The following is an 8,526-nucleotide window of genomic DNA, read 5'->3' as shown; positions in this document are numbered from 1 at the left end:
AGGATTGCAGGGGTCTGATAGCTAGGCTTGGAGATGGCTCCTGGGAAACAGGAGGAGGTGACTCCATGATGCTACTCTTGTCTGTCATCTGAGGGCTGTGAGGTGGCCATCAACACACCATCAGACAGGTCAATCTGATCTGTACTGCTGAACTCTAGGTTGATTGAACTTTTTGTCAGCATGTATATTAATCAAGTTCACTTCTTCTGAAATGGCTCCAGAAGGAAGACTGAGAGCCCAGAGAATGGACAAAGTAAGAAAGATACCACAGGAATATGGCCTAGTCCAAATGTGGCCTGAAGTCAGAGAACTGCTCTCAGGCCTGAGTTCCATTCCCTCTCCTTCTGCAGTCCACCACCCATCAATATTTGTGACTTTTTGTCACTGGCTTATTTCACTTAGCATAATGTCCTCAGGGTTCATCCACATTGTAGCACAAAAAAAGATTTCCATCTTTTTTAAGGCTGAATAATACTCCATTGTATGTGTATGCATTTGTTTACCCATTCATGACTCAATGGACATTAGGACTGCTTTCACCTCCTAGCTATTGTGAAGGGTGCTGCTATGAACATGTATGCTCAAACATTTTTTCAAGACCCTGCTTTCAGTTCTTTTGGTTATATACCCAGAAGTGGGATTACTGGACCACTTCCTTCCTTCATAAAGCTGAATAATATTCCACTGTATGTATATACCACATTTTGTTAATCCATTCATCCCTCCATGGACATTTGGGTTATGTCCACATTTTGGCTATTGTGAATAATGCTGCTATGAACACGGGTATACAGACATCTATTTATGGAGTCCTTCTTGATGGATGCCTGTGGCTCCCTGTTCATGTGTTCATTGTTTATTCTTTATGGCTACTATGTACCAGGAATCGTTGTAGGCATCAGGATATCTCAGTGATCAAATCAGACAAAGGCACCTGTCATACTAGAGCTTAAATTTCAATAATGGAAGGCATTTCATAAAAAAGAAATATGATACATAAATAATGTATTAAGTTAGATTATGATACATGTCATAATAGGGGAAAATAAGGCAGAATTGGAGTGATAAGATGTATGAGCTGCAGTTTTAAATGGATGCTCAGGAAAGGCCTCACTGAGAAGTGACATTGGAGCAGAAACTTGACAGAGCTTAGGGAGGAAAAGCCCAGAAAATAAGTTCTATTCACCCATCAGAGAGAAACGATAAGAGCACCAATTTGAGCAATTTCTTAATCAAAATCAGAAATGTGTAAAGAATGGAGTTTTTAGGATTGTCAGTGATGATCTTTTCTCTGGTGGACATCGTTTAGTGCAATTATATATAGAATACAGCTTGCGGTAGAGACATTTCCCTATATTCACTGGACTCTTTCATTTCCCTCTTGGGCTCATGGGAAGACTACTTTTCCCAGACCCCTGCGTCTAGGTGGGACCATGTGACTAGTTCTGGGTAAAAGAATGCAGATAGAAATCATGTGGGTCACCAGGTCTCCACCTCTAAGGTGGTCCTTCACCTTCCCTCATCACTTACTCTCTCTCTCTCTCCCCTTCTGCACTTGGGCTGGATGGAGGCAGAGGATCTAGTGGAGGACTCCAAGGCTCTAAGGAACAGGGGAGCCACAATATGAAAGACGCCCCTTGGCTCCCTTAGTCCCTGCCAACCTGACTGCATTATGAGACGAGCAAGAATGAAACCTTTAGTGTGGGCATAAGCCATGGAGATTTTGGGTTGCTGGTTATAGCAATTAGCCAATTCTAACATGTATCCTATCCTAACACATATCTGAAGCCAGTTGGAAGCTTTTTCTTTTCCAGCTATGTGTAGAGCAAACATCCCTACACTGAATCTCAGGTAGACAGCTCCTTGAACAGATGGTGTTGCTGTGTTTCTTGACAACTTTCTGCTGCTACCACCTGAGGTTTGGTGGGGGTGAGAGAACAAGGCCTTCCCTACCATGAATAAGACTCTAGATTCATAGGCTTTAGATGCTATAAATACTTTGCCCCTCTTTGCAGGACCTCCCATGCACAGTACCACAAAAGGTGCTTCTGCTACAATGGTAGGGCCTTTTGGGTAAAACTACATCCAAAATAATGTTAAATACACATAGATTCCTAGCTTCCCAATGTCATTAGTACACCTCAGAAGTGAAGTGTTGCCTGGTATCTTCCAGTCACTTCCTGGTTTTTTTTTCATCCCACTCAGATGGAACAGTCTCTTCCCCTCTTTCTAGTTTATTCTAGAAAGTCACTTCCCCTCTTTCTAGTTTATTCTTATTTCTTATCCTTAGGAAAATAAAACACTTTTATCCATGAATCTTAGCTTTAAGTCATTGGCATTCTTCAGGTTTTGACTAAAGAAGTTATTCTAATGAATTTTATATCTATTCTTGATCTGATGGTTTGGGGGAATGAGTTGATTATCAAAGGTTCTAAAATGTCTGTCAATTTTCCTGAGATACATCCAGTTCACAAATCTCTTATAGCAAACCGTTGGAGTGCCCTGAGCTATCCTCCTGGCCCACCTGATTTCAGTGGTCATGATGAATAATCCCATGCATATGGATAACATCCTACCTCAAGTGTATGCATGGTGTCTCTCTGGTTCTCTTAGTCCGTTCTCAGAAACTGAGGAAATTTGCTCAGTCGATATGTGGGTTTAGGGGAACCCGAGGTAAAACAGTTGAAAATGGAAGTGCTAGAAAAAGCAGATCCTAGGGATGGGACATTGCAACTGGTGAGGTGAAAACAAGGATCCCACTGTCAGTGGTACATGGAATGGAAAGAACATCTAGTGATTCTGTGATTGGAATGGAAAGAATATCTATGATTATTCTCATCACTGCTAAGAATCTCACTAGCGGAGGACTGGCATGAGGTTTAAGTAGAAGGGGAAAGCCCTGACTTGCACATAAGCTCTAGTACTTAGGATGGTAAGTATGAGGATTATGGAGTTGGCTGACTTTTATGATATGCTCTAAAAACTTGGAAGAAAGAGAATGGTCCAACTATCTATTTCACAACTAGAGGGCATGCTGTGAAACCCAGAAAGTGTCTATGGCAGCATCACAGAGATTCTCATCTTCAACTGGTAAGTGGCAGATGTGCTATTAAGGAGACTGACTGTGCGTCATTGGCAGGTTTCCTTTTGGGAAGGTCAGAGCTCTTATAGGGAAGGAGGAAGATGCTGAGACAAGGAATGGCATATTTTGTGGATGTAGTTGAGAATTTTGAAGCCCTGGATTCCTCTGAGTGGAAACAAACACTCCCATTCATCTTACTAGAGAAGAGCAGCTCCCCTTTGCCAACAGATGACATAAAGCCTTCACCTGAGGCAGCTGTAAAATGATGCTTGTCCTTTCCAAGGTTTACACACCTTCCACCATCGCCTTCAGATTAATAATTAGGGTCAGCTCTTGGCATAGCCTAAAAGGTTCCCGCTGGACAGCTTTCTTCCTGGAAGAACTGCAGGGTCTTACTAATATGTGCTGTCAGGAACCTAGAAATGTGTGTGGGAGTAGATCTTCAGGGTGTTGGGACAGAGGGAGTGGAATGTAAAGTTCTGTTGGCAAGCATTTATTGACCTAGAAGCATTTTCCCATGATGCAGGATTTAATTTCCTGGGAAAGATACTTAATGGGTTGCTAGCTGGGTTCTTTGGAGACATGACAATAACTTACAATAGCCAATGTCTCACATCAAGCATGTGCTGGGGTTCTCTGTGCTATTTGCTGTAGGACTTCCTCCAGAGTCTTTTCAGTCCACATAGATATAATCTTGTCGGAGGCCAGCTCCAGCAGGTCCAGGGGTCCCTGAAGGATGGACGGTGTCGGCGAGAGAGAGAGTGAGAGAGCCCTGAGATCCTTTCTGATCACCAGGCAGGCATCTCCGTCCTGTAGGTTTTGGTGTCTTTATTTATAGGTCAAATGTTAACATGGCATCAGGAAATGGAATTTTTCCAATGGATAGCTCTTTGTGATAAGATGTTTTTGGATAATGTACAGAAACAGGTTTTACAGAAGTCTTCTTGCAGAACTGCCCCAATTATAGTGAGGTTGAGTAACTAAGAAAATAACAAGGTGTTCACATTTTAATAACACTAAGATTAAGTCATAGGTTTGTAGGTACTCTTATCCATCCTCATCACAGCTGTCAGGGTAAGGGAAGGTGTTTGTGAATGTAGGCCTTAGGGAAGGGGCTGCTATACACCATCAGTTAGCAAAGGTATAAGTAGTAACTTATCTACTGCCCTTATCTGTTCCTTCTAAGTTAGGCTCTTTGTCTCCGGGCAAGACTTGATTTTCCAGTTATATTCTTTACAGCACCAGAGAGCCAACCATACCTTTAAAGAGTTTAGCTCATTTCCAATACATAGAATAGCCTCTTCGAGGGCATTTACCTTTGTGTCTAGTTTTATGATTTCTTGAATAGGTAGGCACGAGAGACATTTTTGGTTAGTTGATTTACATGTTGAGCTGTATGAACATCCTGGACTAACGCAATGGTAGAAACAGAATTGTACACGTAAAAGTCAATCTTTTATGAGTAAGGGTCATTAGCCTGTTTATAGCTCAAGGGAAAGTATGGAGGGAAACAGGACCTTCTGGAGACACGATGTCTGTTCCCATAATCAAAAGAAGAAGTTCCCACTATAAGTTCCTTCACAAGGTGCAATCATCATACCAGGGCCGGAATAAGGGGACAAGTCACTCCCGATATTGATCAACAGGTACCTTAGGGGTCAGTGCTCAAGCAGAAATAATTGAGTGGGGGTGGATATCGGTCGTCATCTGATTGGCAAGAGACTGTGTTAACTTGCTTTAAACTCACCAGGAATTTTCTCGACTAGTGGGCTCAGAATGGCTCCCAACATAATGTGGAAGTTTGGAGGAAAGTAAACCTTAGGGGAAAAAATTCAATGAATGAGGAAGATGTTAGGGAGTGAATCTCCCAGCCTTCCTGTCCTTAAGTGGGATAATTCTGAGACACATTTTCCAAAGCTCCTTTGAGGGTCTGTAATGGGACTGAGTCCCCAATGTCCACAGCAGTAAAAAGTCTCCCTGTCTTGGCCTCTTTTTTGCTCAGGAGGTCACCATATATTATTCTTTCTTCTGTTCTGTGTCCTTGTCTCAGCAGCCTCACACTTGCTCCCTGGGATCACCTCCCAATTCAACTACCACACCCCAGTTCTTGCCTCACACTATGTTTTTAGGGGAGCCCAAATGAAGGCTCTTCTGCACTAGAATTTCAAGTTCCTAAAATTCATGTCCGGGTAGCATAGTACATTGGGCACCAGTTAGTCTATTTAAAATATCCTCATTTGGAAAACATATCCTAGCTTAGCATTAGCTGATTCTTGGTAACACAGGCATTCTCTAAAGTGTTCATTTCACTCTCTCTACCTCAAATCCATTTAGAGGAGAGGTAATATTCTTCCTACAAATATTCCCCAGGCCCACCAGAAAGTCCTTGGTAGCAAAGCTGAGATAGTACAGGAAAAGCAAGAGGGGCTTAACGCTTGTAAAGCCACTGGTCTGAGGCAAGGGTTAGAAGTTTCCATAGGCTTAGAGACAAATACCTCCTTCTTGTAACAAGAACAAATGACAGATAACAGCCACCAGGGAGTAATGGTGCTGTTATGGAGTATGAGTAATGGAGCAAAATTAGAAAGTAACAATTTAAAGCCAGCTTGCACGAGTACTTCTATTTTCCAGGAGGCCTAAAGTACATCAACCATCAAAAAAGGCATCCTGTGACTGTCTTGTGTTCACTAAAAAGTATCAGTCACCAGATAATGACCATGGGACTGAAGGACGCTTCCTACTCACAGCCCCTCACTCTTTGGAAAAGTGTCTTATAAGACGTGCACACTGCTACCACTTCTGGGAGCGACATTCTTCTTTCTCATTGGCTCCCTGGTATATAAGCTATCTCTAATAAACTCCACCTGCTTTCTTTCTTTTGTGTTCAGTGTTCATTCCTGTGGCATTAAGACTCAAAAACCTGCTCTTGGGGGTCCACTAACAAAGCCAGGAAAGCTCACAATATGACCAAGCAAATAGTTGGAACTAGTATATTTCATAAAGAGCGGTTGTTATTAGAAGCAATAAGGGGAACTAATTAGGTCTAGTGCAATTGAAAGTAATTGCATTTTCTCATGTAAGCCCTTTAGTGCATCCGAGCACTGAGCCTAGTTCTCCATGCTAACTCCCATCACTTATTTGCGCTGTCATTTGCTTCACCTAAATTATGATTTCTTTTAGAGTTTGTATCTGACTTATTTTCGATCTGTAAAACATCAGATGGCTCTGTTTCCACCTTTATCAGGAAGAAAAATCTTTCCTAATTTACATCTCAGATCTTGAAATAGTCTCTGTCTGGTAGACCGAAGCCTCATCACTTCATCTGAAAACTTCCAGAGTCTCATTTTATCCACATATCTTCTCTCTAAGGAGCACAGTATCTCACTGGCTCCAGCCTCTCCGCACTCAGAACTCCTTAGAGCCCTTCTTTCTGAAGCCCCAGGAGAGGCTTTCAGCCCCAGAGAGTAAGGGAGATTCAGACTGGTTGTTTAGATGTTCATTGTCCTCACTGTTGTGGTTTTTCATTAGAAATTCCTTGATGTAAAAAAAAAAAGTCTTTGTAATTCAGTTCATAGCACAAGGTCATGCACAGAGAAACACTTAATATAGTCTCTTATAAATGAAGACTGAGCCAGATTTAAACACAAAAGAAACAATTTAAATGTGACATCTTCATATAATCTAACACATGAACAATATTTTGCCTTGGGTTAATATTAGAAGAGTTGGTGAGCAGGTTCACATAGCTATTATATACTTCTTCATACTTAGAAGCCAAAAGTAATTTAAAAACACACAGATAATACTAAGTTAAAGGATTTGGAGAGAGGAGAGTTACAGAACCAACCATATTCCTATTTGTAGTACTCTCTATGGTATCAAGGTAGCAATATAGTAATACCCTAGATCTATTACCAGTGTTGTTCTTTCGTGTTACACAGCTCTGAAGGGCATAAGAAAAATCATTGGCCTGGATAGGAGCTGGGTCCATTGACCAAATGTTTAAAGAATATTGAACATGAATGGAATGATAGAGATTATCTAATTAAAGTCCATGATTTTACATGTGTGGACGCAGAGGTAAAGACACTTGTCTAGGGCACCCATGTAGTTAGTAGGATAGTGAGTCTTCTGAGTGTTAGCCCTGTATCCTTCTAACATGCTGTGTGCATGTCGAGAGTAAGCCGGTTGGTTCTTCTCAAGTTGTAGGCTTATCAGGAAGCCAGGAAGGGCTAGTAGGGAATCTAGATAAGGGAGGAAAAATCTTCAAATGCATACTAAAGTTTATGAACAAAGACATTCATCATAGACTGCTTATAATAGTCAGCAAATTAAAAATTATCTGAATTATGGTTTCTACTGTAGGCTGTAGTGGCTGGTGCTGAGAAGGGCAAATTAATGAAACTTGGAAAGGTGATGCTGGTCCTGGCTAGCTGCTACTCTGGATGCAAAGTGGTCATTGTGAAGAGAATTGATGATGGCTCCTCAGACCATCCCTACAGCCATGTAGGATGGCCAGAATTGACCTCTTTTCCCCAAAAGTGACAGCTGTCATAAGCAAGAAGAAAATCACCAAGAGGTCCAAGATCAAGTCTTTTGTGACAGTTTATAACTACAATCACCTCATGCCCACAAGGCACTCTGTGGATAGCCCCTTGGACAAAACTGTTGTCAACAAGGATGTCTTCAGAGACACTGCTCTTTTTAAAAAAATATATTTTTTTGAGAGAGAGAGCGAGCAAGCGTGCATGTGAGTGTGGAAGGGCAGAGAGAGAGGAGGGGACAGAGGATCTGAAGTGAGGTCTGTGCTGTCAGCAGAGAGCCCAAGTTGGGGCTTGAACTCACAGACTGTGAGATCATGGCCTGAGCTGAAGTCAGATGCTTAATCGACTGAGCTACCCAGGTTCCCCTTCAGGCACTGCTAATGCAAGGCCCAACAAGAGGCCAAGGTCAAGTTCCAGGAGAGGTCCAAGACCAGCAAGAACAAGTAGTTCTTCCAGAAGCTGCGGTTTTAGATCTGTTTTGTTTTAGTCATTAAAAATACCAAAAAAAAAAAAAAAGGAATTATATGAATTTCAACAATAAGGTATAATAATGCACAATGGAATACTGAGCACCCATTAAGAGTATTCTATAAAAAAGTTTACTACCATGAAGGAAAAGCAGGATACTAAATTTATATATCGTATTATCTCATCTGGATGGATATAAACATAATGCACAGAAAAGACAGAGACAAAAGCACTGAAATGGTAACTATCATGTATCTTTGGGTGCTGAAACTAGGTGGTGATTTTAATTTAAAAAAAAATGTTCTAGGGCGCCTGGGTGGCAGTTGGTTACATGTCTGACTTCATCTCAGTTCAAGTCTTGATCTCAGGGTCAAGCCCCCTGTTGGGCTCCATGTTAGGCGTGAAGCCTATTTTTAAAAAATGTCTGGGGCG

General features: G+C 41.6%; 1 pseudogene; it reads left to right on the top strand.

The window, feature by feature from the left end:
• Window positions 1–7,477: 7,477 nt before the first annotated feature.
• On the top strand, window positions 7,478–8,123 carry LOC120247988 (annotated as a pseudogene).
• Window positions 8,124–8,526: the final 403 nt, after the last annotated feature.

Source organism: Hyaena hyaena, unplaced genomic scaffold (genome assembly GCF_003009895.1).
Source record: "Hyaena hyaena isolate Hyena2069 unplaced genomic scaffold, ASM300989v1 scaffold_559, whole genome shotgun sequence".
In the NCBI taxonomy this organism is placed as follows: domain Eukaryota; kingdom Metazoa; phylum Chordata; class Mammalia; order Carnivora; family Hyaenidae; genus Hyaena; species Hyaena hyaena.
Note: the sequence above shows the minus strand (reverse complement) of the source record. Positions and strands in the feature narration are given on the sequence as shown.